The 21,586-nt window shown below is 40.0% G+C and overlaps 1 pseudogene; it reads right to left on the reverse strand.

The window, feature by feature from the left end:
• Positions 1–3,134: 3,134 nt before the first annotated feature.
• On the reverse strand, positions 3,135–20,328 carry LOC127666495 (zinc finger protein 728-like; annotated as a pseudogene).
• Positions 20,329–21,586: the final 1,258 nt, after the last annotated feature.

Genomic DNA, 21,586 nt, shown 5'->3' on the forward strand with positions numbered 1-21,586 from the left:
CAAAAAGAACTATAAAAAGAACCAACAAAACCAGGATCTGGTTCTTTGAGAAAAATCCACAAGATAGATAAACCCCTTAGCCAGACTAACAGGAGGGCACAGAGAATGTATTCAAATTAACAAAATCCGAAGTGAAAAGGGAGATATAGCAACAAAAACTGAGGAAATAAAAAAAAAATCATGCACCTCTACTCAACACAAGTGGAAAATCTGGATGAAATGGACAATTTTCTAGACAGATACCAAATACCAATGTTAAATCATGATCAGATATACCATCTAAAGAGTCCTATAACCCGTAAAGAAATCGAAGCAGTAATTGAAAGTCTCCCGACAAAAACAAAACAAAACAAAACAAAACAAAAAAATAGGACCATAGTTTTTAATGCAGAACTCCATCAGTCCTTCAAAGAAGACCTCAGAAGATGGAAAGATCTCCCATGCTCTTAGATTGCTGGATTAATATAAAGCAACCTACAGATTCAATTCAATCCCTTCAAAATTCCAACTCAATTCTTCATAAAGCTAGAAAGAGCAATTCTCAAATTCATCTGGAGTAACAAAAAAAAAAAAAAAAAACAGGATAGCTAAAACTATTCTAAACAATAAAAGAACTTCTGCGGGAATCAATGTCCTGGATCTCAAGCAGTATTACAGAGTAATAGTGATTTACACTTGATCTTAGCCAAAAGGCCGAGAAGCCTTAGCAATAGTGATTAAAAAAAAATAAACTCTGTATGGTATTGGGACAGTGACAGGCAGGTAGATCCATGGAATAGAACTGAAGACCCAGAAATGAACCCACACACCTATGATCACTTGATTTTTGACAAAGGAGATAAAACCATCCAGTGGATAAAACATAGCCTTTTTAACAAATGGTGCTGTTTCAACTGGTGGCTAGCATGCAGAAGAATGCAAATCAATCCATTCATATCTCCTTGTACTAATCTCTAGTCTAAGTGGATCAAGGACTTCCACAGAAAACCAGACACACTAAAACTAACAGAAAAGAAACTGGGGAAAAGCCTCAAGCACATGGGCACAGGGGAAAATTTCCTGAATGGAATACCAATAGCTTATGCTCTAAGATCAAGAATTGACAAATGGGACCTCATAACATTACAAAGTTTCTGTAAGGCAGAGGACATTGTCAATAGGACAAAATGGCAATCAACAAATTGGAAAAAGATCTTTACCAATTGTACATCTGACAAAGAGCTAATGTCCAATATATACAACGAACTCCAGAAGTTAGACTCCAGAGAAACAAATGACCCTATTAAAAATTGAGGTACAGAGCTAAACAAAGCATTTTCAACTGAGGAATATCAAATGGCTGAGAAGCACCTAAAGAATTGTTCAACATGCATAGCCATCGGGGAAATGCAAATCAAAACAACCCTGAGATTCTACCTCATACCAATTAGAATGGCTACGATCAGAAACTCAGGTGACAGCAGGTAATGGTTAGGATGTGGAGAACGAGGAACACTCCTCCACTGCTGGTGGGCTTACAAGGTGGTAAAACCACTCCGGCAATCAGTTTGGTAGTTCCTCAGAAAATTGGACATAGTACTACTGGAGGACCCAGGTATACCACTCCAGAAGCTGGAAAGAATACACATGTCCCTCAACAGAAGGATACAGAAAATGGTATATTTACACAATGGAATACTACTCAGCTATTAAAACCAATGTATTTATAAAAGTCTTGGGCAAATGGATGTAACTGAAAAAATATTATCCTGAGTGAACTAACCCAATCACAAAAGAACACACATGATATGCACTCACTGATAAATGGATATTAGCCCCGAAGCTTGGAATACGATGCAATTCATAGACCTACGATGCAATTCACAGACCAAATGAAGCTCAAGAAGGAAGACCAGCTGGGCGGTGGTGGCACACGCCTGTAATCCCAGCACTCTGGGAGGCAGAGGCAGGCAGATTTCTGAGTTTGAGGCCAGCCTGGTCTATAGAGTGAGTTCCAGGACAGCCAGGGCTATACAGAGAAACCCTGTCTTGAAAAAACCAAATCCAAAAAAGCAAAAAACCAAAAAGAAGAAGGAGGAGGAGGAGGAAGAGGAAGAGGAGGAGGAGGAAGAGAAGGAGGAGAAGAAGGAGGAGAAGGAGGAGGAGGAGGAGGAGAAGAAGAAGAAGAAGAAGAAGAAGAAGAAGAAGAAGAAGAAGAAGAAGAAGAAGAAGAAGAAGAAGAAGAAGAAGAAGAAGAAAAGACCAAAGTATGGAAGACTTTGGTCCTTCCTAGAAGGGGGAACAAAATACCCATGGTAGGAGATACAGAGACAAAGTGTGGAGCAGAGACTGAAGGTAAGACCATCCAGAGACTGCCCCACCTGGGGGATCCATCCCATATACAGTCACCAAACCAAGACACTATTGTGGATGCCAACAAGCGCTTGCTGACAGGAGCCTGATATAGCTGTCTCCTGAGAGGTTCTGCCAGTACCTGACAAATAGAGGCGGGTGCTCCCAGACAACCATTGGACTGAGCACAAGGTCCCCAATGGAGGAGCTAAAGAAAGGACCAAAGAAGCTGAAGGAGCTTGCAGCCCTATAGGAACAACATGAACCAGTCAATACCCCCAGAGCTCCCAGGGACTAAACTACCAACCAAAGAGTACACATGGTAGGGAACCATGGCTCCAAATGCACATGTACCAGAGGATGGCCTTGTTGGACATTAAAGGGAGGAGAATCCCTTGGTCCTGAGAAGGCCTAGTACCCCAGCATAGGGGAATAACCTGACAGGGAAGCAGGAGTGGGTGGGTTGATGAGCAGGGGGAGAGGGAGCAATGGGCTTTCAGAGGGGAAACCAGGAAAGGGGGATAACATTTGAAATGTAAATAAAGAAAATATCTAATAAAAAAAAAAAAGAAAATTAAGCTAAGGACATCCAAATTAGAAAAAAAAAATGACCAAAAGAAAATTTATTGTTTCTTCTATACCAAGCTCCATATTGCATGTTCATTTTCAATAAGTATTAAATTTTATTTTTTTGTGAAATAAGAAAAACATTGGATAAAAACATATTAAATGTGAATATAATCTTGCTGGCCCTCCTGAAAGTATTCAAGGAAAAATTAAAAATGAGAAGAAAACACCATTAATCAGAAATCAAACAAACAAAAAATAAGGTTTATTAAAAGTTTTACAATATTTTTCACACTTGTACCACTTCAGTCTAGTATGAATTATGAGGTTTTCCCAAGTTTTCTGTAAGTCCAAAAGACCTTAGCACATTCTTCACACTTGTGTGGTTTCTCTCATAGATGAATTCTTTAACGTTGCTTGAGACCAGAAGGCTGGTAATAATAGTGTTTGCGACATTCTTCAACTGTATAGTGTTCATCTCCAATAGGAATTATTCTGTGTCTTTGCTGCATTTTTTACATTTGTATGGTTTCTTTGCAGAATGAATTCTCTGATGATCTCCCAAATTTGGTGAGCATTTTGACATGTCCCTTTCAATTGCAAATATTCTCTACATTGTGAGTTAATTTGAGTAGATACAGGTATGATTTTGTAAAAAAGGCTTTTCCACATTCCTCATTTTGTATGGTTTCTCTCCAGAATGAGTTATCAAATGAGAAGAAAGAATCTGGAAAGTTCTAAAGGACTTGACTGATACATCACAAGTTTAGGGATTCTCACCTGTATGGATTCTCTTATTTTCAGAAAGTAATTATTTACAAGAGAAGGCTAGGCCAAATACTTAATATTTGTAGGGTTTCTATTGTGTATGAATTTTCTTATCTTTGTGAAGTCTTGATGGATAATTAAAGGCCTTGCTGCACACTTCACACCTGTAGGGATTCTCTCCTGTATGAATTATCTTATGTTTAGAAAGTAACGATGGATAGTGGTTGGCCTTGTCACATACTTCACAATGGTATGGTTTCTCTTCTGTAGGAACTTTCTTTTGTGTGTAAGGTCCTGATGGAAAATCAAAGGCTTTGAGACATAATCACACTCATAGGGATTCTCTCCTGTATGAATGATTTTGTGTTTAGAAAGTATGGATGGATAGTGGAAGGTCTTGCCACACACTTCACACTTGTAGGGTTTGTCATCTGTATGAGTTCCCTTGTGAACACAAAGTGATGTTGTGGAGCAGAAGCCCTTTCCACATACTTCACACTGGTAGGGTTTTTGTTATGTATGAATTATCTTGTGTTTTGAAAGTAATCATGGATAATGGAAGGCCTTGACACATATGTCACAATTTTATGGTGTTTCCCTTGTATGAATTTTCTTATGTTTTGAAAGTCTTGATGGATATTCAAAGGCCTTGCCACATACTTCACACTTATAGGGTTTCTCTCCTTTATGCATTAACTTGTGTTCATGAAGTGATGATTGAGAGCGGAGGAAATCTCCACATATTTTGCACTTGTAGGGTTTTTGGTCTGTATGACTTATCTTGTGTTTTAAAAGTAGTGATGGAAAGCGGAAGGCCTTGCCACATACATCACACTTGCAGGGTTTCTCTCCTGTATGAATTCCCATGTGCTGATAAAGTGATGGTGAAGTGTGGAAGGCCTTCCCACACTCTTCACACTTGTATGGCTTCTCTCCTGTATGAATTAACTTATGGCTCAAAAGTCTCGATGAGTAAAGGAAAGCCTTGCCACACACTTCACACTTGTAGAGTTTTTCTTTTGTGTGCATTAGCTTATGTTGAAAAAGTTTTGATGCACCATAGAAGGCTTTGTTACATATTTCACACTTGTAGGGTTTCTCTCCTGTATGAATTCTTTTGTGTTCAGAAAGTAATGATGGATAACGGAAGGACTTGCCACACTCTTCACACTTGTAGGGCTTCAGTCCAGAATGAATCATCCGATGATTTTGAAATAGCTTTCTCTCCTCAAAGATATCGCCACATTCTTTGCATATATAGCATCTTCCCCCTGGTGAGTACGAGTTGAGAAATGAACTCAGAGCAAATATCTGTATATTTATAGTGATAGTTCTTAAAAAACCAACATTTACTCATACTTGCATTTGTCTGTATTAATGAGAAGCTACATTCAATTTTCTGTACCTGTATTCAGTGAAGTACAATTTAAAATACAGAATAACTATAAAATCATGTAGACTTTCTTGAAGTAAGAAGAGGATGACAACATAGAACAAGGAAAGAATAGAATAGTAAACAAAATCAAATATGAATGAAAGCGTAATATCCTCTAAGGGAACCCATACTGGCATTATTCAAATGAAAATCAGCTCCTTAAAGAGATACTGAAAAACAATATAAATTAGTCTAATTTGGAAAACACCTGAAAACACAATATTTATATATTATATATGTATATATTATATCTAAAGTCTAAGTATAGAGTTTTGTTTTAGAAATTTTGAACAGGAATTGAAGAATTTCTTTAATAACATTAAATAAAGATTCAAGAATAAAAGTTTTATGTACTTCTTTAGGCACAATGGTTTTGTGCATTTTGTGAAGATCATACATGTATTAAACAAATGATTGATTTTCTGGCCCTATATGTTTGTGCCATCCAGACATGGTATTGTAGTGGATCCTTAGAATCTTCCATCTTAAGTTTGTATAAACATTGTTCCCCATTTATGCTAACTTGTCAATAAACGCTGATCAGCCAATGGCTGGGCTGAAGAAAGAATATGCTGAACTACTGCTATCTCAAGGAAGAACAGGGGACAGGGGGATTCGCTATAAGGAAGGGGTTCAGACAGACATCATGGAAAGTCCCCTGAAGTTCAGAAAGCCAGATCAGTGCTAAAATGCCAGTATCATGGGTACTTTGCCTGGGAGCTAGCCAGATTACCTTAGAGGATTAGAATCAATCATTAATGTCCAGTAATTGTGTTGTAAAGCATTCCAAATAAATCTTAAAGTCTCTGTCTCAGTCATTTGGGAGCTAGCTGAGATAACTCATCACTTTTAAAAATGCATGTACATATACCTTATAAAAAAATAAATATTCAAGTTAAAGATTACATAGAAATGACAGAGCTTTGACTGTCATGGGAAAGCCGGGTTAATCTCATGGTAGAAGAAAACAAAACTAATGAGACTCAAAGCATTCTAAATGTTAGATCATGTCCTTCTTTGACAGAAAAAGACAGAAAATTAGATTTTTAAAAGCGAATGAGCATGTGGTCCTCTGAGAGGCTCCACCTAGCATCTGACTCAGACAGATACAGACAGCCAGAGCCAAACAGTGGATGGAAATTGGGGACTCCTATAGAAGAAGAGGAGGAGAGATTGTGGGACCCAAAGGAAAAAGGAACTCCACAGGAAGACCAACAGAGTCAACTAACCTAGGTCCCTGGAGCTCTGAGTCTGAACCAATAAAACAGGCACATACATGGGTGGGACCCCGGTATCCCTGCTCACATGTAGCAGATGTGCAGCTTGGTCATCATGTGGGTCCTGAACAGTTGGAAAGGAGGCTATCCCAAAAGCTGTTGCCTGTATGAGAAAGAAGTTCTACTAGCTTGGCTGCCATGACTGGGCTCAGTAGGAGAGAAAGCACTTAGCATTACAGAGTGTTCAAGTGCCAGGCTTGAGGGGGTAAAGGGGGACAGGAAGGTGCCCACCAGCTTAGAGCAGAAGAGGATGGGAGACAAAGGAAGAATTGTGAGCAGGAGTGACCACAAAGGGGGCAATGAGCCAGATATGCGGTGAATAAGTTAAAAAAATTGATTTAATTAGAAAATAGATGATTTATACCAGAATATTATGTCTCAATGGATTTCTGTTAGATCTTAGAGTTTCCCACTCTGTTCTCTGACACCCTCCCTATGACATACCTGGGTACACAGTGATGGCCCCTTGACTCTTCACATCTGAAGGTTCTTGTGTTTGCTCTAGAAATGTGACCAGGTATGGCCTAGAGGAAGCAAGACCTGTTTGTGGAAAAAAGGAACAACATTGTTACTGTGGTCATGTAAGAAATAAAATGTCCCTCCAGGGCTGTGTGTATAAGGAATGAGAAGATATAATAAAGGAGTATAGAAGAGTAGTTGTTATGTGTTTTCTGATGGGCACATCAGAAGGCTGAGAAGGAACTTGGAAATTGCAGGTCCTGAGCTCCACACCCCTTGGTTACAAGCAGAACTTTTACAACTGAAATGTGTGATGTTCTCTTTAAGGTATACCACTTATATTCTAAGACAAATGGTGCACTTAAGGGGGTGGTATAAACACAAGAAGAAATAGTTTAAAGCTATATGAATAATTTAAATTTTCCTTAAAAGTAGCCCTATGGACCTCATTGATGGATCTAGAAGTTCCTAGGAGATACTGTACGTAGGGAGTAACATTTATGCTTACAATTAATTAAACATTCATCATAGGAGGTATCCTCACCTAGAAACACAAGGTTGTTGTAATTCTCCAATGTCACATCCCTGTATAATTTCCACTGAGCAGGACCCAGGTATTCCCACTCCTCTGCAGAGAAATATATTACCACATCCCAGAAGGACAACATATCCTAAAAAAAAATTAAAAAAAAAAAAGAATAAATATCAGACATCAATGTTTGGGGTTGGTGTGGTGCTTCCATGTATTCAAATGCTAAACTGTGTACCCAGATATCTGGCTGCCCCAAGACAAGTGAATTACCATGAGTTCACCAGCAATTTTTGTGTAAAACTGGCTCCCCAATTTAAAATACTTCTTAAATAAAAGTAGCAACAGCCAATTATGGGGAGGATAGAGGTAGGCAGGGCTTCGATGACTGGACCAGGGGTTACAAGTAAGGTCAACAACAAGGAGAAAGAGAAATAGGGACAGGAAGGAAAGATGTGAGGACAGGACTTGAGTAGTCATGACAGATCAGTGGCAATGCCCAAGTGAAATGCCTCCACCTCTGTCCCAGGCAGATTATTGGAACAAAAATAATTTGGAAAGACTCAAAAAGCAAGAATTTGGGGAGCACAGATGTGGAAGTAGCCAGTCTAACTTTAGAAAAATAGATTAGGAGCAATTCCCCAGTAATTGAGCAAAAGCTAAATAAATTGATCACAGTCTGAGTTTCATTCCTTTGGAAACTATACTTGGAAAGACATAATCCAATTAATTTATATATTATGCTAAATATACCACCAGTAGCAACAAATACAAAGAGGCATCATGTGTATCTGCATATAAATCTAACGGTGACCCTAAGTGAGAGGAGACCTGGAAGTGCTTCAGATACAGGTAAGGAAGAATCCTAAAATACTCTTGATGTGGTAATGTTTGCAATGCAGGACTCATCTCTAAGTGAAGTGGATCACAGAAGATCCTAGAAACTCCTGTGGTATAATGCATATAAGAACCATAAAATGGAGAACAAAGGAAACTACAAACAGTATGTTGGGGTGAGACAGATGGTTCAGTAGTTAAGAGCAATGACTACTCTTCCAAAGGAAGGTTTTACTCCTAGATGCCACATGGCTGCTCCCAAATCTCTATAACTCCAGTTAGAGAGGATCAGACAATCTCTTAGACATGAAAGGTTAAAAAAAATACAAATACAGATATGCCTTAGGTAGATCTTCTATTCTTGCCATGAAACTCCATGATCAAAAATCAGATTGTCGAGGAAAGGGTTTATTAGGCTTACACTTCCACAGCACAGCACAGTTCATTATTGAAGGCGGTCAGGACAGGGATTTATACAGGACAGGAACCTCGAGGCAGGAGATGATTAGAGATAATGGAGGGGTTCAGCTCATAGGCTTTCTATAAATGGCTTGCTTCCTCAGCCTGCTTCTTTATAGAATCCAAGGCTACCATCTCAGAGTTAGCACTTTGCACATCAGTATGTGTCATACTCCATCGGTCACTAGGAAAATGCTTTACAGGCTGGCACACAGACTGATCTTACAGAGTGTTTCCTAAATTGACATTTCCGATACCCACATAACTATAGTTTGTTTCAAGTGCACAACACTCTAGCTAGCACAATAAAAATAAACAAATAGTTAAATCTTGGAAAAAAATGGAGCTTAAGTGTCCCATCATTGTTTTATAATACAGCACACATTAAGTATATTCTTTACATTAGAGAGCTTGATGATGGTGAAAGACTTCTCAACCCAAATATGCACAATCACAAATGACAAATACAATGAAGATCCACATATATTGTATGATGTATCTGAGAAGACCTGGCTTCTTGAACATATACAGAGAGATCCAAATGACACTGCACAAAGGGTCAAGAGTCTGAGTACCCAATGCGTACAACAATTAATGAATTTGTAGGTAAATGGAATCAAATTATACTAAACACATAATTAGAAAATGTACTGAAAGACCCTCAAAGTGAGGACCCCCATGCTCCAGCTCAGGAAAGGAGACACCCCAAATCACTCACGATGCAAATGGCAAGAGGATTTTTATTCCAAGTGTGCTGGGGCCCACAGTCGTACACCATGCAGGGGTAGAGGACTGCAGACCCCTAGTGCAGAAGAGGACTGCAGATCCCGAGTACAGAATCGGGACAGCTTTTATAGAGTTTACAACAAAGTCAGCGCATTGCAAACCAATCATTCCTTAGCATCAAGAGCCCGCGCCCGAGGTGTGGGCCAATCGATTTGTACTACTCCATAGTTTCTAGGCCAGTCATTTTAAATCATCTAAGCCCGTGCTCCATGGACCAATCAGTTTCTTATAGTCTCGGAGGTCCACTTTTGCGCGGGCTCCTAGGTGGGGAGTGACAGATTGTAGTTAAGATAGGTCAAAAGGGCCTTCCTTCTATGGCGCAAGTAGTTTACAGAAGCCAGATAAGCAGTTAGTTAGCTCATTTCCTGTTATCTTACTAGGCCAGGATCACAAACTCAAGGGCCTGTCTTACGCCCTTTCACCTAGTTCCATACAGGGAACAGGCTCTGGAACAACAAGAAATGTGACCTTTTACCTATTTGCCAGCGGAGAGCGGGGTCTGGAATTTGAGGTATTTAGGGCTTCTTAGGAGGCTGGAGCTAGGGCTCCTCTGGAGTGAGATAGCATTTTTAAACTTCTGATTTCTTGGGGTCATTTGAGAGTTAGGCTGTATTTCTCATCCTTTCAGTACCACAAGGTTTAGTCACTGTGGGGGCTTATACCAGTGTATAAGCTGTATCAGACTGATCAACAGTGTATCAGGGGTCCCAAGAAAGGACAATGGGAACTTTAGTTCTGTCTTCATCCAGTAGTGGACTTGGCCAGGCAAATCCTACAGAAGACACAGTGCCATGAAGGAGTCGTTGTTGCAGTTACAGGGGGATCCAATATTTCTCCTGCAGTTGGGGTTATCTGCCCTAGGGCAGATGTTTCTGAGGTATCCTGTGTTCTTATTGCCTATTGTATGATTTAGGTCTCTGGTGAAGTTGGCCATTTTTCATCTACCAATACAATATTGCATGCTGCACTTTTTAATAAACTTTCTCGCCTTTGTGTCAACTGTTTATACAAGCTATCCTGTTCCCAGCTCTTACTTTTCTCTTCTTTAAGCCTCTGGTCCACCCATCTCACACTTTGCCATCTGAGATCTTAAATCCCTTGGCTTTAGGACAGTGTCAGTACCCCAGCATTCCTCCATCTTATCTAAATGAAGAATAACTATTAATCAATATTCCTCCAGGTTTCCTCTTCATGAGATTGCTGACCAATGGGATAAAAGTTGTATATCTTACTTGATTTATAACCTTTACTTTAAACATGTGACTGACTTGGTTAGATTTCATACTTCTAAAAAATAGGATTCCTATGTGAATAAAGCTGACCTTCCTTGTCTGCTACAACCCAGGGAGTGATGTTTTTGGGGACCACCTGTCTCTCAAAATAATCTGTCTTGCCTAAGGAAACAACACCAGGAAGGAGAGACTGCAGATCTGCAGGGGGGTCCTAGGGCAGCATCAACTTCCTCATTTCTAAGCCTCTCACCTGTTGCTCTAAGAGGTCCAAGCCAGGCTTCTCTCCTCACACAAGCCCTACTCCCACACTTCCGGGAGAGTTGGTAGCTCTCTCAGTGTGTACTAATGAACAGTCCCAGCTGTTGTTCTCAGCCTCTTTCGTGCTCTTCTTCTCTTTGTTCTGTGCTCACAAATCTAACATCATCCATACTGTCAAAAATGGCCATACTGCATCCTTTAAGGACACGGAATAGTGTCCAAAATTAACCATGGGTTATTTTACTGATTTATTGATGAATTCCCTGATTATTTTACTTTTATGACTTAATTAAGGTTCATTCAAATGAAAGAAGTCCATATCCAACCACATTAAGATGACCTCTGAAATATAGAAGAGGAGAATAATGGAAAAATAATGTATTTGGGTTAAAATAAAATAGAGCTCTTTTATAACTGGAAAGAATAAAGGAAGCTGCAATGATGTCAGAAACACAAAACAAACAAAACAACATTAAGTTTGCTGCAAGTAGGCTGATTGCTAGGTCATGCCTGCATTTTCTCCTGAAAACCATATGGTCAGATCGCATAAAAAAATAAATAATGTAAAAGATCTTGCTGGCTTTCCCCCCACCATCATACAAGATAGAAACATTTGCCATTATACATTATATATTTAGATGAACACCAGGACACAGACTTTAGGAGTACAGTTATAGCCTTCATTAAAGACTACAACACATTTCAAAAAGTCAGGAAGAAGCATCTCAGTGCCATTAAAGATAATGAACTGAGAGAATAAATGCTTATTTGATGCTCAAGAAACTTTAGAATGATGGAAATGACAACACAATCTAGGATTTGAAACTAGAATTCAACAAAGAGAAACACTGAACAGGACTCTATTAACAACAATCCAAAAATCTGAATAATCCTAAATGAAATCATAAAAAGAAAAAAATTACAATAGAATAAATTAGCAGAAGATAGCACATAAGTATTTACAAATAAAATAGATGATCTAGATAAAATAAGCTAAGTATATGAAATAAATGAAAAAATTCTGTAGGAAGAAAATATGCAGGAAATGTTAGACAAGGTGAAAATTCTAGGCAACTCAGAAGAAGTAGGTTTACCCTAATGCTGATTGTATTCTAATGCTAATTTTGGTCCCCCAAACAGCTTACACAATTGTTTGCTCATGAGGCGATGAAGGACCCTGCCCCAGTTGGTTCTGATTGGTAAATGAAGATGCCAGCAGATACTAGCTTGGCAGGGCAGACAGAGGAGGGACTTTTAGGATTCCCGGGCTTGGGACAGATAGGAAAGAGAGACAGGGCAGATTCCTCATGACTCAGAGGCAGAGCAATCAGATTTAGGAGCTATGGAAGAAAAACCATCCAAAATATAGGTGGAAGGGGTAAGCAGCCCCATGGGGGCAGCTGCCCAGAAGGTAACTGGACAGCAAAGATAAAATATGGAATTAGAATGTGTTAAATCAGAAACTCCAGAGGCAAATATATACAGGGTTAGAACTGCCCAACCATTGAGCTAGCCAAGGCATAGGGAAATTAACTGGCCCGTGTGTGTGTGTGTGTGTGTGTGTGTGTGTGTGTGAGGGTATCTAAATTACCACTACACAGATATTATCTCAAGACGGTCATAAAAGAAATCTTCCCCAAACTAAGAAAGGCACACCCATGAAAAGCACATATAACACTTAATTGGACAAGATCAGAAAATAAATTCCTCATGGCATACTGAAATCTGCAAGGGGAAGAACATATTTCCTAGGATATCAGTCAATTCCTATATGGAACTTTGAAAGCCAGAAGAGCCTGAAGTAATCATTCCAACTCCTCAAAGACAATGACATCCAATTTAAGGTACTGCACATCGCACAACTGTCTGCAGTGATTGAAAAAGATGGAAAACCCATCCATAAAATAAAGAGCATTAAACAATTATATTTTACAAACCAAACATAAAGAAAATACAGAAACCACCATTTTAGGCTGAAGAGAGAGATGAGAATAAAATAGATAAGACACTGTGGAAAGGAATCAGAAGCCAAAATTACAAAACCACAAAGGTCCACTGAGAACACAAACAACACTGTAAATGATGAACATACTGATAATTAACACTCACATACCAGAAGAAATGATGCCCGTCCACAGTTCTCCATTCAAAAGACACAGGCCAGGAGAATGATCAAGAAACAAATATATCTTTATGTGGTCTACAACAAGGAGATATGAGTGATATCTTTTAGATTTTCCAATTAAACCAGACAAATTTTTAAAATATCCCCCTAGGACAGTCTGAATTTTTTTTGTATCTATTGTAATTATCTCCTTGTTCATTTCTGAATGTGATCATTTGGGTCCTGTTTCTGTTGGTTAGCTGGATCAAGTGTCCCTCAATCTTGTTTATTTTCTTAATGAACCTGATTGAATTTGTTGATCATTTGAATCTTTTTCTTTGACTTAGTTTCAATAATTTTTCTTCTCAGTCTTTTTAAAATTATTTTCCATTGACAGGATTAGAATTACATTTGTTTCTGTTTTTCCCAAATTTCTTCAATGTATCATTTCTCTGGGGTCTTTCTCATAGCTTCACATAGTCAGGGCTACAGTCTTCACCTACAGGATTGCCTTCAACAGGTCTCAGAGGTTTAGTTTTCTTATGAGTTCATTTTCATTCCTATGTATGTTTTATACATAAATAAAAAATTAATGAGGAATAAATTAACAACCTAAATGGATTCAAAAGAATGGGGAGATTGAAATTGTAATAAAAAGTTTTCAAACTAAAACAAATTCTGTGCCCAGATGGAGTCACAAGGAGGATAGATACATGTACATATATAAATATGTATGTATGTATGTATGTATGTATGTATGTATGTATATAGATTTTAAAAGGAACCTTGGAGTTCTTATCCTGACTCGCTATCAGCTTGCAGCAACTCTGGACAAATCCAGCAGTAGTCATCCTGATGCCTAAACAACACAAAGACTCAACAAAGAAAGAATATTAACACCACTTTTCCTTATTAATATTAATGAAAAATAATTGCTAAAATATTCACAAATTAAATCCAAGAATATATCAAAAATATCATCCACCATGATCATGTAGTCTTTAGTCTTCATCCCAAGAATGCAGGGGTTGGTCAGTATATGAAAATCCATCAATTTAATACAACATGTAAATAAACTGAGAAAACCAAAAATGACATGACCATCTCCTTAGATGCTGAAAAACTATTTGAATAAAATCCAAAATCCCTTCATGTTAAAAGTCTTGGAGAGATCAGGGATACAGGGCACACATGTAAACATAATAAAAGCAATACACAGTAGGCCAATAGACAACATCAAAAAAATGGAAAGAAATTTAAAGCAATCCCACTAAAATCAGGGAGAAAACAAGGTTGTTCTTTCCCTCCACATCTCTTCAATATAATACTTGCAGTTCTAGCCAGAGCAATACGACAACTAATGGAGATCAAAGGTATACAATTTGGAAAAGAAAAAGTCAAATATGGCTATTTGCAGATAATATGGTAGTGTACATAAGTGACCACAAAACCTCTACCAGAGAACTTCAACAGCTGAAAAACACCTTCAGCAAACTGTCTTGATTCAAAATAGATTAAAAAAAAATCAGTAGGCCTCTTTTTACAAACAATAAATGGACTGAAGAAGAACTGGGTAATTGAGAATGTTTCCCAGGGAAGCAACAACCTTAATGATAACCACAAATAATACAAAATATCTTGGTAATTGTAACCAAGCAAGTGAAAGACCTGTATGACAAGAACTTCAGGACCCTAAAGAAAGAATTTGAAGAAGATATCAAAAGATGAAAGATCTCCCATACTCATGTATAAGTAGGATTAACATAGGAAAAAATGGCCACTTTATCAAAAGCAATCTGCAGATTCAATGCACTTCCCATCAAAATTCCAACACAATTCTTTATAAACCTTGAAGGAACCTTTCTCAACTTCATATGATAAAACAAAAAATCCCTGGATAGCTAAAACAAACTTGTACAATAAAAGAACTTCTAGAAATATCACCATTCCTGATTTCATGGTATACTACAGAGCAATAGTAATAAAAACTGCATGGTATTGGTTTAGAAACAGACATGTTGATCAATTGAATCAAAACAAGCCAGAAATAATCCTATACACCTATGGATACTTGATTTTTGACAAAGAACCCCAAATCATACACTGGAAAAAAGTAAGTATCTTCAAAGAATGGTGCTGGTTAACTGCATATCTGTATGTAGAAGAATGCAAAGCGATTCATATTTATCACCCAGTGGATCAAATATCTCAACATAAAACCAGATATACTAAATCTAATAGAAGAGAAAGTATGGAGTAGCCTTGAACACCTTTGTACAGGAGATAACTTCCTGAACAGAACATCAAAGGTAGTGTACACCTTTAATCCCAGAGCTTGGGAGGCAGAGGTAGGTGGATTTCTGAGGTCGAGGCCAGCCTGGTCTACAAAGTGAGTTCCAGGACAGCCAGGGCTACACAGAGAAACCCTGTCTCGGAAAAAAACAAAAACAAAAACAACAAAAAGAACACCAACGGCTCAGGCACAAAGATCAGCAATTAACAAATGGGACTTTGTGAAACTGAATAGTTTTAGAAAGGTAAAGGACACAGTCAATAGGATAAAAACCGGCAGCCTGAAGAATGGGCAAAAATATCACACTCCACTGAGGGCTGATATCCAAAATATGTAAAGAATGCAGGAAGTTAGACATCAATAAACCAAATAACCCAGTTAAAAATGGGGTACAGGGCTAAACAGAGAATTCTCAACAGAGGAATTTCTAATGGCTAGATAACACTTTTAAAAGGTTCAACAGCCTTAGTCATTAGGGAAACACAAATCAAGTGACTCTGAGATTCTCTCTTACACCCATCAGAATGACAAAGATCAAAAATTCAAGGGAAGGCACATGCTGGCAAGGATGTGGATCAAGGAGAACACTCCTCCATTGCTGGTGGGATTGCTAACACACAACCACAAGCCAATTGGGCACTTCTCAGATAATTGGGAATAGTTTTGCCTCAAGACCCAGCTATACCATTACTGGGCGTAATATACCCAAAAGATCTTCCAGCATACTGCAAGGACCCTTGCTCGACTTCATTCATAGCAGCTTTATTCCCAATAGCCAGGAACTGCAAACAATCCAGACATACCACAGTGGACAAATGGAATACTACTCAGCTATTACAAACAAGTACATCATGAAATTTACAAGCAAATGGAACTAGAAAACATCATCCTGAGCTAGGTAACCCAGTCCCTAAAGGACATGCATGATATGTACTTACTTATAAGTGAATATTAGCCATAAAGTACAGGATTACTTAACCAAGGTATAATCCAGAGACTTAAAGAAGTTAAATAACAAGGAGGGCCCAAGGGAGGATGCTTGGATCTCACTCAGAAGGGGAAATAAAAGAGTCATCAGGAGAGGATAGAAGGAAGGAGATGGGTCGGGAAGGGGATAGGAAGGGGTATGGGTGGTGGTGGGGCATGGGTGGTGGTGGGGCATGGGTGGTGGGGCATGGGTGGTGGTGGGGCATGGGTGGTGGTGGGGCATGGGTGGTGGGGCATGGGTGATGGTGGGGCATGGGTGGTGGGGCATGGGTGATGGTGGGGCATGGGTGGTGGTGGGGGATCAGGCATAGAGAGCCTGGGAGAGGGTAGGGGGAGGGAGTCTCTGGGACAGGTCTGAGCCCAGGGATGCAAGAGGCTTCAAGGAGTCTATGAGGGTAACTCTAGCTGAGTTTCTAGCAGTGGGGAACATGGAGCCTGATGTGGCTTCTTCCTGTAGTCAGGCAGGACCCCATTGGAGAGATAAGGTCATGGATCCAAGGACAAAAAGTTTGACCCAAAGTTTACCCTACCTACAAGAAGTGTGTGTGTGTGTGTGTGTGTGTGTGTGTGTGTGAAAGAAGGAGCAGAGACTGAGGGAATGGCCAACCCTTGATTAACCCAACTTGAGACCCTTTCCACAGGCAAAAACCAATGCCCAATACAATTAATAATACTCTGTTAGTGTTGCAGATAGGAGCTTCGGTTAAATGTCCCCTGAGAGGATCAACCCAGCATCTGACTGAAACAGATGCAGCAACCCACAGCCAAATATCAGAAGGAGCTGGGGGAATCTCGTAGAAGAGGTGGTGGAAGTATTGTAGGACGAGGAGAGGACACGGGCTCCACTCAAGACCAACGTAGTCAGCCTGTTAGAATCAGTAAGTCCTTCATTCATACCGTTACTCACAGTAACATTAGGATGAAATGAAAAGAGCCTGTGAGGAAAAGGGCAGGACTGCACAGCACAGGAGACCGGACTCCTCCCTGAGGGAGAGGAAGGAATCCCCCCTTGACAGTTTACTGCCTGGATGGTGGGGATACCACCTGTGAAGAACAGTGGTAGATGTGGCTGTCATTTTCCATCAGTAGAGCCAGAATGCTCTTCTGGAAAATTCATGTAAAATCAGAAGAAACTGGCATGAGGTCATGTCACAAAATAATAGAGAAGATATGCAAAGATAATTAACATTCCCATAAATACAGAGGAAGAGTCAAGGCAGGCAAAAGGGGGAATCCTTCCCCACACAGTAAATGGAAACAAAATTCTAATCCCCAACACTAGTCATTAACAGAAGGATGCTAGTGAAAATTTGGATTTAAGATTTCAAATATATTCGATAGAACTTCTTAAAGCACATTTTTAAATTTTCACAATTAGAAGATGTCAATTGGATGGATTTCTGTCAGGTCACTGGTGCTCAGAACTGTGACCAACCAGAAGTAACTACTATGTGGGAAAAAACCCATGTTTTAAGAATTTTTAAACCATGGGTCTCAAGTAGCCTAGGCTCACAATGAGGTGGCTATAAAGGAGAGGATGATTTTGAACCCCAGGATTCCTGACTCTTCCCCAAAAAGCAGAGCTGACAGAAATGAGTCATAGAATAGGCCTAAGTTCACTTTTCTATCATAAGACTTTAATTTAAAATATATATATGAATATTTGGTGCCTGTAAATCATATATGAGCACACTGCTGTACCCTCTCTACATTGTAAGGAACTTGCTTTGATGTACAAGGCAGCATGTGATTCCAACTTCATATACTGTTATGTTTTTCCCACAGGTTAGCAACATTAAGTAGGAAAAGTCTATTATTCTAGATATGGTTAGAAACTCGTTGAAAATTGTTCCGGTAAATCTCCAACCCAAAAAGACCCAGTTAGTGAAATCACAACTCACCTGATTGGAATACAAGCTGCACGCCTAGATTGGGCAGTTCTACCACTACACTGCTCTGTTCCCATCTGAGAGCCCATAGGACTTGTGGATTCTCCAAGCCACAGGCTCCTCTCCATTGTCCTCCCACCTCCTCTGTCCCTTTTATCCCCAAAACTTTTCAGTTCCACCTTCCCTCCGACTGCCCAATCTAGGCCTATACTTCCCTCCTACTGCTCTAACCTGCATTTGAAAAGTTAAGGTGGGGAGAAGGTTCACAAAGCACTTGTATCTGTGATTAACCCCTGTAGCACCAACCAGGAGCGGAATTAGCATCAAAATACAAGACCAGGTCTATGTACAACAGAAAATCCCGTTAGATAGGACAAAGTGGTCTGAAGCCCAGGCTTCCTGAAAGCAGACCTGAAAGCCATAAGCCAGGCTCCGGCTCACTGACGCTTGGATTGAAAAGAGACAGTATAAGCAAGATCTCCTGAGACGGGGGAGGGGCTGTGGAGGAGAAATCCCGAGAAAAGAAAAACAAAAACACCTGTGTCTGGCTGTGAATGAAGCACTCTGGGAAACAGTCTGTGTGCTCAGAGACTGATGGCCCTCGTGGAAGATCATTGAGGGGCAGAGTCCGGAATTTTGAAGGTTCAGGGGTAGCTGTCTTGCCTTGGGCTGGTTTTCCCTTCAGAACAGTCCTTGCCTCACTGTGTAGTGGACCACACAGCTTGTGACAACAGATAAAAACCTCTCAGAACCCCTGACTGCAGAGCATGAGCTTCCATCAGTCCAAAAGCTAAACTCTCATCAGATGGTGTCTGAGGTGAATAGAATATCTCTGATGACTCTATGAGACACACACCAATGTATTTCAAATTTTCCTTGGATAATGACATTCTTGGCTCTGTAAAACCACGAAACTACCTTGTGTTGAAGCACAGACTTTAGATTAAACTAAATCTGTACTCTCAGATAATGACCACTCAAAAGGCTTTGGACTAAACTCTCTTAACTCTTTAAGAGGAGAACTGAGCATTTTGCATGGATAGGTACCTATGTCAAAATCATAAAACCCCAAGTGTGCCAGAGCTTTTCGAATTTTTCTTACAACCTCTCAAAAACATGGGGAAATCTTTCTGGAAATGTTCAGGGAGCAACAGTGACGCTGGATCCCAGTTACAGGGGCAGAGTCCACATAAGGGAATTTAGACATTGCTGACAATGTGAACAGAGAAGAAAATCACGTGAACAGAGGAGGACCTTCTCCCTTCCCTTCCAGAGACATTCCACCCCCTCCCAGAGATCATGAGTTCCATTTCTCTCATCACACCAAGTCACTTCTCATATCTGAAAAGGAGTCTAAGTTTTGGACAGAACACATACTAACATTTGTTGAGGTATTATTCTCTAATGATTTTTAAGCAGAAGGGCAAAATTCATAATTATTTGGATTGTGCAAGCACAGGTTCATACCAGTTACAAGATTAATCTGTAGCTATATAGCCATGTATTGTGATGATTCGGGTACAGGATTGTAAATTCAGAATTCTTATTCAACTCGAGGCATCCATAAATCTAACGATTCATTCCAAAGGAAAAGGAACAGCCCATACAACAATCACCCTGGCCTTCGGAACTTTAGTAAGATTTGCGAGCTCAAACTCAAGAACTCGATAGGACACATAGAGGGCGCTAGATATCCGTGTGTTCTGTATGTCCTGAGAATCCGACTACAGCCACGTGAGCACGGGTCAGCTAGGCAGAGCACATTTCCCCAGTAAAGATGAGTGAGCTCCCGTCAGCATCTCAGGCACAGGAGTCAGCAGACCCAGCCTGTGCTTGCCTTCCTGTTGTTTCCAACCTTCTTCCCCAGTCTAGGTCAGCACAACACCTCCAGGTCAGCAGCTTCCCCTGTCACGCAAGCTCAAATCAGCTCCTTCCGCGCCCGATACGCCGCCCTGCACGGTCCCTCAGATCTGCAAGATTGCGCAGTTCCCTGCACTAACCTCCATGTCAGAGATCCAAACGCAGCGCTCAACAGGACAGTCGCCTAACTTTGGGGAGAAGCTAAGTTTGAAAATCAAATGCGGAAGTCTGATTCCAACGGCCAGCCTCCTAATGTCGTCACAGTCGTCGGGACTACATTTCCCACAAGTCAGCGCGAAGAACTTCCAGGATCCACAGAACCGGTTTGTTCACCCGCTGGATTCCTGAACCAACTGTGATTAGGTGAAGTTGGGAAGAAAAGGTTTTATGCACATGGGCAGCCACAGGGCATTTGGACTCACTTAAAGTTATGTGATCCCAACACGCGATGTTGTTAGTCTGTGAGTCGACCCTTTCACACCTCAGATGTTTATCAGGTTTTCTAGTTATTTCTACTAGAACGCCGTGGTTTTAAACGGTCCTACTAGCATGAAATCCATGCTTTCATGACTTGCTTTTCTTAAAAATATGGAAGCAAAAGCTAATTTAAGATGCTTTTGAAACCATCCTTGGTGACCCTGCCTGTCAGGCATCATATCAGGTGCTTAAGACAAAAGACTTAGAATTCAAAGCCAGTAACCATCAGGTGTTTTCTGAGCACTTGCTTTCCTCCTCTGAATCTCTCCCAAGAGGAGGGGGCAGTGCACCTGGGATCACAGTGGCGAGTGTCCTGACTCTTGGTCCATTTTGCGCTATAGGATTTCTGTCAGTGTTAGGTTTTGATGTTCCTTATTAAAGTTCTCTCTGCTGATCCTAAGCTGTTTCTCCTAAGCAGAACACGGAGTGATAATTCCTTCTTGAATAAAAGGTGTCAGAAATATGTTCATAGCACTGTCAAATGAGGTCGCTATACTAAAGAAGTTACACTAGAAACATGCATTATTGAGAATTCCCATCTCTTCTGGGGAAGGTTTATTCCTGTGTAGTTCATGCTTGAGTCAAAGTTACAAACCCCATAACAGAAAAGTGTTCATACTTCCCTGATGCATAATGATTCAAAAGGAAGCTGTTTCAGAGAGAAGACTGCAAACTCCCTATTGAATTCTTTACCAGGGAGTGTATTTACCTATGGATGCAGAATAGCTTCCTCAACTGAAACTAGAGTCAAGCAGTACATTCACCTGGACACTTGATTGTTTTGTCTGTTTAGAATGAGGCCATGACTGGTCTGTCCTCCTCCTGAATGCTGCAGTGAAGGGCACAGTCAGCAACAATAGAACAAAATTTCTGAGCATAGCAAGTTTTCTCATATGTGATTGTGTTGAGGTTTGGTGTGCTGCTACATTTTATAATGCTAAATTCTGTTCCCCAAAAGGTCTAGGCCTTCTACTGACTTCTCACATTTACAAGATTCTATTTCGTGAACATTGTTCCTTGATTTAAAACTATTAGATA

This window comes from Apodemus sylvaticus, chromosome 16 (genome assembly GCF_947179515.1).
Source record: "Apodemus sylvaticus chromosome 16, mApoSyl1.1, whole genome shotgun sequence".
Lineage (NCBI taxonomy): Eukaryota > Metazoa > Chordata > Mammalia > Rodentia > Muridae > Apodemus > Apodemus sylvaticus.